General features: G+C 30.8%; 1 long non-coding RNA gene across 2 annotated transcripts; it reads right to left on the reverse strand.

Annotated features, from left to right (window-relative positions):
• Window positions 1-1,944: 1,944 nt before the first annotated feature.
• Window positions 1,945-4,732, reverse strand: LOC107923093 (uncharacterized). Of its 2 annotated transcripts, XR_001691519.2 has the most exons (5): window positions 4,579-4,724; window positions 4,269-4,348; window positions 3,106-3,225; window positions 2,862-2,927; window positions 1,945-2,343 (listed from the first exon to the last, which is right to left on the reverse strand). It is a non-coding gene; the product is annotated as an uncharacterized lncRNA (long non-coding RNA). The 2 variants fall into 2 exon arrangements; XR_001691517.2 differs by lacking the exon at window positions 4,269-4,348 and having other exon boundaries at window positions 4,579-4,732.
• Between the last annotated feature and the right edge of the window lie 9,862 nt (window positions 4,733-14,594).

The raw sequence follows: 14,594 nt of genomic DNA on the forward strand, positions 1-14,594 counted from the left end.
ATGTTAAAATATTATGATCAAGAGAATTTTGATGAATGTTTAACATTCAAAGTCTCATATCCCGTATTTTCTTACCCACATTATGTATACATAAAGGGTTAATTTAGTATTGTTGTTGCGATTAAGAAGTGATTTTGAAAACTTCCATTCGAAAAAAAAAAGTGTTTTAGAAATTACTATAAAAAAAGTGGTCTGTTGATTTTAAATGTTTGACATTGTTGTAAAAAATTACGATGAAAAAGTTAAAATATTTTAGACATAATATTAGAAAATAAAAATAATTTAATTTAAATAACATTTTAATATAATTAATATTCATAAAATATACTTTTAAATGCTTTTTAATAATTAATAAATTATTTGTAAAGTTAATAACACATAATTTTTTTAAAAATTTAAACATAGTAATAAATAATATTTAAATAATTTAATATAATGATATGTAAAATATAAATTCAATACATTTCAAATAATGAATAGAAATAAAAATATTTTGATAATTTACCATTTAAAACGTAAAATTCAAAAGTATTTAAACCGCAATTTCAATTTTAGAAGCGGTGTTTGGTATATTGCTTTTCTACATTGTGCACTTGCATCGAAATATGGGTAAATTTATTGATTGAATCTTAAATAAATTGGTATGAGTATTATTGTTAATGTAAGAGATGTAGGTTCAAATGTGTTTGAAACGTATTATTCTCCTATTTATGAGTTAAGAAAGGGTTATAGGTAATTCTAAGTATTACGTCAGAAAAATAAATATGATTAGAGTTTATAATGAAATTGTTAAGAAAACAAGATAAATTTATATGAGGATAATATAATTGCACCATAGAAATACAACATGACACATCAAAATAAATTGAAAATGATTTATATGACGTAAAATGTTAATATATTAAAATATATAATACCTTAAGAATTTGACATAAGCTAAGAAGAGAAGGCGGTCAATAAAGGGTTTAGTTGAAATTGAACGCCTCAACCGGACCGCATTCATTTGTCGACTCAGGCTTAGTTTGGATAGGCGGTGTGTTTAGCTCCGGTGAGGTTAAAAATAGCGGTGGTGGTGAGATTAGTTACTGTAGCGGTGAGATTGGGTATTGTAGCAGTGAGATTAGAAACAGCAGTGGAGTGTGTGTTTGGATTCAAACGCAGCTGTAGCGGTGAGGTGAAAATAGAAAATGACTTTTAAGGACATTAGATTAAAAATGATATATAATAGAAATTTTTAAAATTATTTAACAATTATAAAATTAATAAATGATTAAAAATTATTACAATTATATTTATTTTCAATAATAAATAATTAAAAATGAATTATTACAATTACATAAATATGCTACTGCTGGTTTTTACTAATTCCTAGCACATAAGTTACTGAACAGCTCAGTTTAACAAGAAGGTTTAACAGTGTTACTCAATTGAACTAATTTCGTTATCTATGTTTGTATGAAATTTTGCCTACATACCAAATCCTTTAAAATGTTTTACTAATACAATATTATAAGACATTGGGGGTGATAAAAATTAACTTAAACTTTAAGTTTGATTTAGTTTAACATTGGAGTTATAATATAAGATTAAAGACGTCAAAATATGACTTTATAACATTAGCATTGTTAAATCCCTGTTTAGCCTACAATCAATCAAAACATTATTTCAACAGAAATTGGATAAAATATTTTTAAAAATGTAACATTCATATTTTCAAAATATTTTTATACTTTTCATTTCATTCTTACTATTTATATAATAAATCAAATTTAAATATATAATTTCTGCTTCATTTATATTGAAACCCAAGGCATACAATTCAAATCTAGATCCATGTTGTTTCCAACATCACACTAGTGTATTTGTACAATAGATTGGAATATTCATCAGAAGAGAAAATGCAAAATGATTCACATTTGAGCTAAAGATGAAGCAATGCAATGATGAATGAAAAATGATTCATTTCTTAATTTCAGAAGAAATCCAATAGAAACCACATGTTCAATTCTTCATCAACATATCTGATTCATTTCTTATTGTTCATGGTTCAAAAACCATCAAAAGCTTGAACGAGTCAAGTATAAGATACATGACTAAAGCCTAGATAGAATTACAAACAAAATGTAGCTGACATACCAGCTATAACATCAAACATAAATCAACAACTACTCCTACTAACTTTAAGTATAAATTACATTGCAACTAAATCAAGTTACAAATGAACAAAATAAACAAAATGCTGCTGCTTATCTGGTTCAGCTTGGATGCCGATCTGCACGCTGGTTTGCTGCTGGTTTCCTATTGCATTGCAGGCCAAAGTTCAAGAACATCCTGTGCACCATCCTTTGCAACAAAAGAAAACCATTCAAAACAAAGACTTATTGATTGAATCCAGGAAAAATGGACAAGCTCCAGCCTTAGGATCATTTTTATAGATAAAAAGTTATTAAGCATCTAACCTAAAACCAATAGGCAATAGGTTGAGAGGCCCAACCTGAATATAAAACCGAAACAAACCCAATATTTAATAACTTTGGGATAGCACTACTTAAGGCCCCTTCAAGTGTAGATCAAAGGGTATAGACATGGACAACCTCAAGAGGGTTCCTTGTACTACATTTTTTGGTTAATGGGTACCACCAGAGATGCAATAGACAGCAGTAGGTATCTCAATTTTTAGATAGAACTTTATCTAAGCACAAACAAGTCTAAACCAATGTGCATATGTGCACACATGACACATGCCATACAAACACCATTGCATTAACCATATGACATAAAGTGGTATGTAGTTATATGAGATTCAATTATTTCTAACAATTTGAAGTGACTACCAGTACCTAAATATAGTAAATACTAACCAGTTGGGCCTTGATTTCTTCTTGTAAGCTCTCCATGTCAGATTTTAGCCGGTTGACAATGCTTCTCTGGGGAGAAAAGTAAATGTAAGATAATTAAGAGATTTTTAAGAAGGATTGAGAATACAAATTAGGATAATGAAATGACAGAAAGTGCTGCAATGGAGAAGCACGATGAACTGATAAAAAAAACATATCATGACCATGACAGCCGGTAATGCTGCTAATCTAATATTTGGAAACAAACCTGTTGGTTATAACTATCAGTCAAAGATGAATTTTCAGCAGCCAAAGATTCTGCTAATGTACGTGAGGCCTCAAGAGCTCGTTGCAGTGAAAACTTTTCCTAAGTCAAGTCTTCAATATGCTGCAGAATAAGGATGAATAGATTAGAAAAGCCAAGATAATGAACAGAGAAAACATTAATAAACAAAACCGTTAACAAATTTGTAACAAGCTCCCTAACAATTTGAACATCACCAGACAAAGAACACAAGAGAATAAAATGCAGATCAGCATACAGACAGCATAGCATTTTAAAATACAGCATAAAACTGAATTCATCCTGCGCACCATCCTTTGCAACAAAAGAAAACCATTCAAAACAAATACTTTATTGATCAGACTATTGAAGAGTCATAAAAGAAGTCACAGGAGTCTAACAATAAAAATTCCCACTGCAAGCATCTTTAGAAGCAAAAGTTTGCAACATTGATCATAAGAACAACTCCGATTCTATAGAATAGCAAATAAACTCACTGATTCTACAGAATAGCAAGGAACCATAAGAACAATATATCACGTTTGCAGTGATTCTTTGATTCTGGATATTAATTGATCCAAAATCCGACAACTTAGGTTATACATACTAAAACGAGCTATTTTTAATGCTTTTCACGAGTCACGACTTCCACCATATGCCAAGAAAATAAGCAAATGGCATTGAACCAATTTGGTAGATACCACAAAAGTTCACTGGTTTTGCAAAAGTTTTAACAACCTCTCCCAAAGCCCAGTGAAAATAAAAGGAAAAATGTAAAACTTAAAATATTTTTGGGAGACGAGAATGCTAGATCAGAAATCCACAGGACGGATATACTCCAATGACCATCATTACAGAGCCATAAAGCTATGTAAAAACTCTCTGAGAAAGAAAAGTGAAAACAGATTCCATCAAGGTTTACACCTGAGCATAACAAATGTAAGTCCCTTAAATAAGAGAAAAAGAAAAAAGAGGGATCAAATAACAATGTCCTCAGTACACCCCCCATGTTATCACTGAAATAATATGGATTATGGACTCATAGTACATGCATATCTGATGCAGAACAGGGGAAACTCAAGATTAGAAAATAATCAACAAAAAAAAAGTTGAAACACAATATTGAAGCATAATTACAAAGGCCTTACAGAATGTTAACCAAGCAATAAATAATGGAAATGAAGCAAGACAGTTTTATTATTGAACTTCCGATCAAGAACTTTTGCTCCTGTCAATCCAAGAACACAGAATTTTAAAAAAATGCAAAACCAAATAAGGAAAAAAATGAAAATTTCAATTAGAAAAAAGGAGAAACACAGAAAATCCAAGAACACTGATTTGCAACCCAAGGGGAAGGGGAAAGGGGAGAAGAAGGGTAACCAAACATCAGAAAAGCCTGAAGAAGAATGCAACGGAAGAATATATGGGTAAAAGAGGAAAAAAAGCAATTGAAGTTACCCAATTTTCACTGGAACAAAAGGCTCCAGTCTGAAATTAAGCCTCCGGTGAGGTGAAATGCATTCTCAACGCACTGAAGAATGCTTTCCAAACAGCCTTGCGTTTACTAACGTTTCAGTTGCAAATTTTTTTTAGCCTAAAACAGCCAACGCACTGAGATGCAGTTGCATCCAAAGGGAGCCTCAGTCAACTCTTGTTCGTCTACTCTTTCATATGATTGGTTAAACTTTGCGCGTAAACGTGTACCGCCTAACTTTTCTCATTTGCATGGCGTTTTAAAGGCACGAAGAACAGACTTGAAAAATAAGTAGGTGGTTTTATGGTTTGAAATTAATTTTGTTCACGGGTAGAGATGGTATTTAAGCATAATTTTAAAATTAATTTTTAATCCAAATGCTTAAAAAAACAAATCCATTTTTATTCTTTTCAATCACTTATTGATATTACGAAACTATAATATGAATTATTATAAACTAATTGTGAAAGATTATTTTGGAAGCCTATATCAAATTCTTTTGGAATCTAAAATGTTAATGCAAAAAGATAAGTTTGTTGTAATCAAGTTGTGGCCTATGGGTTGAGTATTGGTCTATTTCAAAAATAGTTTGAATTCAAATTACCATTATATCAAAAGAAAATTGTTTATCATATAAAAACTCGAACAAAATAATAAAAATTAATTTTTATTTAACTTTTAGTAATTTGCACGTTTTAGATGCCAAATTTGTGATCATATGTACCAAGTTACTGTAACTTATATAATACTTGTGATTAAGTTAGTATCTCAAATTAATTGAATATTAACACTGTGTTTGGTTCGCCGTATTACCCAATCCATTACGCCACGATTACGCGCGTATTACATTACGCCCCTATTCCGGCGTTTGGTTCGCTGTAATAGGTATTACGCGCGTATTACATTACACCCCTAATCCCCAAATTCCCGTGTTTTCCAATCCCTTCCCAAATCGCTGTATTAGCTATTACGTCCAGCCTCCCTCCCCATCTCTCTGTTTTACACTCCCTCCCTACCCGACCCTCTCCTCTTCCGTCCTAATCAGTTTCTCCTCCCATTTCCCACTGCTTCTGTTGATTATTCTGTCGTCATCGTTTCCTCTAGTCTCGGCGTCTAATTTCCCTTCCCCATTTCCTCCCAACCCTATCTGCGTCGCACACCAAAACTCTCTCTTTTTCTCTTCAATATATTCACAAAATTGGAAATTCCTGATAGCTTAATCCATTGAAAAAAGAGTGAAGCATTTTTCGGGTCATCACGTAGGATCCAATATCGGGTGAGTTTTAATTCTGACCTAAATTAATCTGCCAATTGCAGTACATGTATCTCAATGTTTTTCCCAATTGTAAATAACCCCTCTGCATGCTTTTCTCTTTACTTTTTTAAGCGTAATCGTCACCTTTAACTGTTACCTGTTTTAGTTCCTACAAGTTACACTGTGTATTGGTTATGCTTTCTATGTATATAATATCAAATCATGAATCTTCTCTGGCTTTGGCATTAATTTGATGATGTTATGCAAGGGAAATCTTGTGTAAATTTCAAAGTGGACTCTAGGGTAGTATTGGGAACTCTATTAGACTACATCATGTGAAGCTGGTTGTGTTGTTGTTTTTAAGCCTTTTTGGTAGTAGTAGTTTTTGTTTTAGAAGCCAATGAGACCTTGGTTGTGTTAGCAAGGCATTGAGCGCCCATGTTCTAGTCGCCGTGTTGAAAATTATGCTTGGGATAGTTCAATTTAGAGCTCTTAATGATTGATTTTGCTTGGAACTATTGACGGTTAGATTGTTGGTACGGAGTTGTGACCGATTAATTTCTGTTGAAATTGCTATTTTATTTTATTCATTGTTGCTTATTCCATCGAGATTATTGTGTATATGGATGCACTGCTTTTAAAGCTGATTTCATTGGAATTATTGTATAATTGCGCTTGTGGCTTTTTACTCTTCAGTAGTTTAATGCTGATTTCATGGTTATGAATCTTTTATTCTTCAGTAGTTTTAGTTAACGAAAGTTTTTCTGGGTTTAATATCCTTTTCTTTCTGATGGTGATTTCATATAAATTTAGTGCGGTTTATGTGAGGATTTATGTGCTCACATTAAAGTGTGAAGCATTCTTAATCTCAATCAATTTCAGTGCTGGAAATATTCTGTCAATAGGTAATCAAAGTCAACCAAATCAACACCATGTATAAAATTTTCAAAAATTCATATAAATATGAATAATATATATTTTTTGCCTTGTGGACTTCATTTAAATTAAGAAAACTTACAAAAGACACTCCCTTTCCATTTTTTGTTATTCTTTGCTATGAGTTGGAGAAAGAATAAACAGGAAACTGTTTGCAGATTTTGCTTTTCTTTTTCTGTACAGTATGGGGGCTTGGTTTTTTTTATTTATTCCATTTTTGTTATTTATGATCTCAAGTTTCTTCATTTGTCCAAAAAGCTCTTTGTTGGAACGGTCTTTGCCTTTGCATTCTTTGCTTCATAAAATTAAGAAATTGAGTGCATGCCTATGATTTTCTGATGATACATATGACTGCATTGTGTTGTTTGCTAATGGGGATGAATATGGGGGAATTAGAGGCCAGTGGTTTGTTATGTATTAACTGAGTGCAACTTACTACATGTATGATGTTAGGCACTGAATTTACTTAATATGGTTGGTTTTATGGTTGTGCCATGACTGCTTCCAGCATTCTTGAAAAACAAAATGCAAAGGGTTTAAGCTTCTCATATTGTAATGAAAAGAGGACACTTGCTGGTTGGGGGTATTTTATTAGGAAGAATTATTGAGGTGAGAACTAATTTCAGATAATGAGGGAAATGAGGAGGCAGTTCAGTGTAGGTTATTGAACTTGGAATTGGGTCTAACGATTTGTCGCCTGGTATCATACAGAACAAAGAAAAGTCATGAATCCTTTGAAAGCTTGGCAATGGGATTTAATAGTTTCATAGTTCCCTCTTTTTGCGTTCTTAATTGCTGCTTTGCTTTTAAATTATACTGCTACAATTAAATTTGAAAGTTATTATTAGAAGCATGTTTCCAATCATCCAACTGTGACATCTTACGTGTTTATGTTTTTGAGGGAATAGTGAGAGGTTTGATATGGCTCATGGATGATGATTGGTGTATGGTTGTGCTGTGCTTTGATATACTATATTTAGCTATAGCATAAATATTTTTCCAAAAAAAAAAGGTTGATCCGAGCACTTTTCTCATTACAGGTTCTTTGTTCCAACACTTCCACATCGCAGTCGTCCCCGATTTTATCATTACAGGTTAGTTTTCCATTGGTATTCATGGTTTTGTTTGTATGTTTTCCCTAATTCCATGTTTGTATTGCTGTAGCAGCTTCTGTTGTTTCCCAAATGAATATGGTTTTGTTTGTATGTTTGTAATGCTATCTTAAGCTTTTGTTTGTATGGTTATGGTTATTGCTGCATAATTATTGTTCTTTTTGAATTTAAAATAGGTTATATGTTTTTACTAATAGGTAACATTTTTTTTAAAGAGCATTATGCCTACAAATAATGGGCTTCAAATCACAATTATTTGTACATGTAAATACAATACTGTTAATAATAACTTTGTACATGTAAATGAGACAAAAGTTATATATTTTTTTACAAAATGAAATTACCATTTAAATTGTTATAAAAGTTTTAAAACTTCAATTTCATTATTAAACTAAATCTTCATTCTTCATTTTATTTATTTTGAAATTAGAAAACCTTAACTAAACTAATCATCAATAAAAAAATAAATCAATGATCAAACTTTGAACATGCTTTATTAGATCTTAAATTTCATTATACGAAATTATATTTAAATTTAAATTTAAATGTCCAAACTGTAATGTTCAAACATTAAACATGCTTTAAGTAACTAATCAATATATTTATACGATATCATTTTAGGTCAATTAAATTGGGTGATTTTAATTAACTAATCAATATATTTAAATGTCCAAATTATAATGAGTTTAGTTATAATCTAACAAATACCAACCTTCAAATTTTAGGTCAATTAATTTTACGTCAATTATACATAATATATTAAATTTTAATATAAGTTTTTGAAGAAATAAAATTTAAATAGTTATAATTAACCTTTTATGCACGCAATACATGTTATTTAAAACAAATGTTAATTGGTTCAAAACATTATTTTTCCCCTATAATGGAAATAATGTTATCTTAATTATAGAAATCAAAATGGACTGAAATTTTTATTGTCTAATTCTATCTCAGATTTTAAGTTAATTACATTATACATAAAATATTCCTCATTCATAATATGATTTCCCTATAATACATAAATTATAATTGTGAAAGTGTAAGGAAGTTTTTAAAATTAACGTATATATAATTTGATAAATAAATTTTTTAATAATTTTACTTAAAAAGTCAAAATTGGCTGTTAAATTAATAAATTCTATAGAATTCTGAAATTTTAATAATAATAATTTTTTGATGAAAAAATGCTAAACATGTATTTTAAACTTGAAACTAGAAAGATAAGTAACAATTCTTGTAAATAATAAGTCATCTTCAAAGTTACATATATTTTTACAAAATGAAATTACCATTTAAAATGTTATTGAAAGTTTTAAAACTTCAATTTCATTATTAAACCAAATCCTCATTCTTCATTTTATTTATTTTGAAATTAGAAGACCTTAATTAAACTAATCATCAGTAATTAAATATACTCTTTCATTATTATTTGGGTGATTGATAAAGAAAAGAAATTAAAGTTGCAACGATATCATTTAATAGATATTTTTTTGCTTCGTGTGTTCTAAATTTGTGCTGTTTATTTTTATTTGATAATGTGTAATTTCAACTTCAATTCTTTGATAGTGTGTTCTAAATTTAAAATGTTGCAGTAATGGCTCGTCTGCCTTTAATTGCATAAAGTGTGAGGCGTAAAAGAATTAGTATTGCTGTGACAATATGGTTGGAAATCTGTAGAATCACGATTTGGTTCTTATTTAGAATGGGTGCCATCCTTAGCTTACATAGACCAAGGATTAGGTCCTATACCGTAGATTTTTATGCAAAACGGGATTATGTGAAGAGGCTTGTATATGCTAGTGACGAGACCTGTATTGAACAAGTTAGGATGAATAGAGCTGCCTTTTTTAAACTATGTGAGATGTTAGAATCGATAGGGGGATTGAAGTCGACAAGGTTCATGCTTGTTGACGAGCAAGTAGCAATGTTTTTACATATCATCTCCCATCACCTGAAAAATCGGGTTATCAAGCATCACTTTAGAAGGTCCGGGGAAACTGTTAGCAGAGCATTTCATAGTGTTTTAAATGCTGTCATACGCTTGCAAGATGTGTTATTTAAAAAGCCGGAGCCAATTACAGCTGATTCTTCTGACACAAGGTGGAAATGGTTTAAGGTATTGGACTAAGTTTTATATATAGCTTCAACAACATTTACTTGATTTAGATTTAAATTAGTATTCTAACTCAAGGTTTTATATCATGTGATATAGAATTGCTTAGGTGCTCTTGATGGAACCCACATCAAGATTAGGGTTCCAACAGTTGATAAACCTAGATATCAAATGCGAAAAGGTGACATAGCAACAAATATGCTAGGTGTTTGTACACCTGAGATGCAATTTGTTTATGTTCTTCCTGGTTGGGAAGGTTCAGTTACCGATGGACGGGTTCTTCGAGATGCCATTAGTAGAAGACATGGATTAAAAGTTCCTCATGGTAAAGTGTATAGTTAGAAGACTTTGAATTCGTGGCATTAAGATCAAACTTATTGGAATGAATTAGAGGTGCTCATGGGCCGGGCAGCCCGGCTCGGCCCGACAGCCCGCCTGAAATATGGGAGGGTTTGGGTAAAAATATAGGCCCGAAATATGGGCTTGGGTAAAAAAACGAGGCCCGATTAAAAAACGGGCCGAGCCTCGGGCACCACTTTTTTGGCCCGGGCCCGGCCCGGCCCGGCCCGAATACAATAATTTTTTATTTTTTTTTTATTTTTTAAATTTTAAAATACTTTTAAAATACTTTTTTTAATTTTTTTTAATTTTAAAAATATTTTAAAAATATTTTAAAAATACTTTTATTTTTTTTAATTTTAAAATATTTTTAAAATAAATTTTTTTTATTTTTGTTTTAATTTTTAAAATAAATTTTTGGTATTTATTTAAAAAACAAGCCGGGCCGGGCTGGGCCCGGGCTTATGATTTTTTCCCGGGCCGGGCCCGAGCAAAATTCTAGGCCCATATTTCGGGCCGGGCCCGGGCCGAAATTTTTTCCGGGCTCGGTCCGAACCCGGCCCGGCCCATGAGCACCTCTAGACTGAATTAATCATTTTTGTTAAAAAAATTATTTTATAGGTTGTTATTATCTAGTTGATGCTGGATACACAAATTGTGAGGGATTTCTTGCACCATTTAGAGGCCAGCGATATCATTTGAACGAGTGGCGTCAGGGTTATCAGCCAAGTTCTCCGCAAGAGTTTTTTAATATGAAACATGCCTCAGCACGTAATGTTATTGAAAGATGTTTTGGCTTATTAAAACTTAGATGGGGAATACTTAGGAGTCCATCGTTCTATCCTGTAAGGGTGCACAATAGAATTATTATTGCATGTTGTTTGCTCCATAATTTTATTCGAACCCATATGAGTATTGATCCCATTGAAGCGGAGGTGGGAGAAGGATTACCTACGATTAATGTGGTGGATGACGATGAACCGAATATCACAAATATTCATCCATCGGATGCTTGGGCTACTTGGAGGATGGAACTAGCCAACCAAATGTTCAATGAATGGCAAGCATCTAGAAATTAGTTTGTGAAACTTTTGTGAAACTTTTGTATTGATTTTTGTATTGTACTAAACTTGTTGAATTATAATATAATTTTTTCTAATTCAGCATGTGTTATAATTTTAAATTTTTTGTGGTATGGAGCTTTTGATTCATGATATTCAACTTAATTCCTTAGATTTTATAAAGTGTTGACCTTTTGAATCATGATATTAAAATAGTAATTAATATAATTTGTTTTTTTTTGTTCTTAAGATCATTATGTCAGGTGTTCCAGAATCAAATGCTTCTTCTCAAGCTTCTCGAGGAGCCAAAAGAAAATGGGTTCCCGAGGAAGATGCAGCATTAGTTTCCTGCATGGTGGACCTGCACAATGTTAGAACATTTAATGTTGATACCGGGTTCAAAGCCGGTTATTTAAACGAGTTAGAAAGAATGCTACAAACGGTTTTACCAAATGCAATGTTGAAGGCGAAACCTAATAATGAATCAAGGATTAGGTTACTTAAAAGGGAGTGGTCAATCGTCTACGACATGCTTAATGGCCAAAACAATAGCGGTTTTGGTTGGGACGAGCATAGACAACTCGTTGTTGCTGAAGATGCGGTTTGGGAGTCCTATTTAAAGGTAAGATTATTTCAAGTCTTTATTATATTATTTTTACCAAACTTATAACTAATATAATTTCCTCATTTTTTTAGAGTCACAAAGAAGCCGCTCAATTCAGATTTCGTACTTTCCCTTACTATGACCAGCTTACTACCATATACGCAAGAGATCGAGCAACTGGGAAAGATGCTCAAACAGCTGCTGATGTTCTTGAAGAAATACATGCTGATGATGTACGTACTACAGATATGAATGAAGAGAGAAACACATTCTATGATTGCGAAGCTGACGTCTCTTTAGACGACATGGATGTTTCTGGTACGAATCCGCGATGAGATAGAGACCAAGGGGGTTCCTCATTTTCAAACAAGAGAAAGAAGAAATCTGATGCTCGTGATAATATGTTTTCTTCATTTAATGAGGCTGCCACTTTGTTGGGGGACAAAATCCAGGCCGTTGGCGAGCAAATCAGTAGGAGTATTGCCTCCGATGTGGTAGTTTAGCAGAAGTCAGAAGAACATCAAAATATGGAAGAGAGAGCTTCAAATTTATATTCAGCCTTATGGTCAATTGAAGGTTTAACCGACGATCAGCGGTATGATGCTTTGAGTAAAATTCCCGATCATCCAACTCAAATGATCGTTTTCTTTAGTTTACCTTCTGTTGCCCGATTGGAATGGATCAGAAGATTTCTTTCTTACCATTAAATATCAATGTTCAAACTTTTTGATGTTGTAAAACTATATAACATATGGATTATAATGTACAATTTCATTTTCATCTAACCTTTCTTAATATAAGTTAATTATGTTCAAGTTATATATTGATTTTAGTAAATTCATATAATACCATTTTATTATTAAGAATTTTATGAAATTATATATCACTATTAAATTATATTTAATATCAATTATTTTAAATTGTATAAATTCATATAAGAAAATTTATTATCAAGAATTTTATGAAATTATATATTATTATTAAATTATATGTAATAATTATTATTTTAAATTATACAAATTCATAAAATATAATTTATTAGTTATAATTATTTTAAATTTTATTAAATCATATATTTTAATTAAAATATATTTAAAATTAATTATTTCAAATTTTATTTTATAGTATCATATATTATGATTTGAGTAAATTAATATAAGAATATTAATTATTAAGAATTTTATTAAATTATATATTTTAATTATAATATATTTAATAATAATTATGTTTAAATATGATTAAATTATTTATTATTGATATTAATAATCTTATTAAAATTTAAATAAAATAATTTACCAAAACAAATTTCTGCTAATTATAAAGAATTTTATTAAATTATATATTTTAATTAAAATATATTTAATAATAATTATGTTAAAATATGATTAAATTATTTATTATTGATATTAATAATCTTATTAAAATTTAATAACAATAACAATAATCATTTACCTAAACAAATTTCTGCTAAGGGTATTCTAGTCATTTTAGTTTTTCCATTATGCTATTACACCTCTATTATATTCAACCAAACACAGGATTACTATTACGCCTCTATTCCATTACATTCAACCAAACAGTTGATTTGCTATTACACCTCTATTCCATTACACCTCTATTCCATTACACCTCTAATCCAATACAGCGAACCAAACGTGCCCTAAATATCAACTCATCCGTTAAGAAAAAATCGAAATATTTAAATAAAAATATTATTATAAAAGACTTCATGTCTTTTAATATTGTTTATATAATATTTTTAAATTTTTATATCTGTACTTGTCTAAAACCTTTTTTTTTAGTTTCTACTATTGAATTAATTAAACATCAATTCAAATAGAAAAAAAGTTAATACACATTTTTAAATTAAAAATATTATATTTTACATAATGTCATTGAAAAACTTAAATATTTTTTAAGAAAAAATCTACCTTCTAAAAAATTTACTATATTTTTAAAAATAATTGCCCACTCCATTTTAGGGATGGTAGTAGAATAGATGTTGTCAAATCTACCACCACTCCGTAAGTGGGATTAGACCTAATGGCCTGGCCTAAAGGCCCATCAAAAAGTGGAGGGTTTTGATAAAAATATAAGCCTGAAAAATGAGCTTCGGAAAAAATGAGGCTTGTTTTCTAAACAGGTAGGCCTTGGGTAAGTTTTTTTTTTGCCTGACCCCAACCCAACTCAATTTGAATTTGCAAAAAAAAAAACTGTTGTGTTTTGTTGTTGTTTCTACCCTAGGTAGAACCACACCAAACCCTTAGTGGTCATCCAAATAAGTGCTCTTTTTATATTTTATATACTGACGTGTTTTCTTTTGTTTTGGTTATGATTGCATTGCATTTTCATCATAGAAAAGAGGTGCTGATTCATGTTCAGTTACTAAATAGAGAGCTGGTCATGGAAAATGGATTTCTTGATAAAGTAGAAGACAATGCGGTTGTCCGAATATGGTCTGAGAAAACGTAACGAGAGAAAGGTGATAGTCTGATGAATGAGTACACGACTTTGCTTTGTTGCCCGAGGATTCAAGCCGACAAAGCTTATTTGAGAGCCGTCAACGTCCCAGCTTTGTTA

Source organism: Gossypium hirsutum, chromosome D11 (genome assembly GCF_007990345.1).
Source record: "Gossypium hirsutum isolate 1008001.06 chromosome D11, Gossypium_hirsutum_v2.1, whole genome shotgun sequence".
NCBI lineage: Eukaryota > Viridiplantae > Streptophyta > Magnoliopsida > Malvales > Malvaceae > Gossypium > Gossypium hirsutum.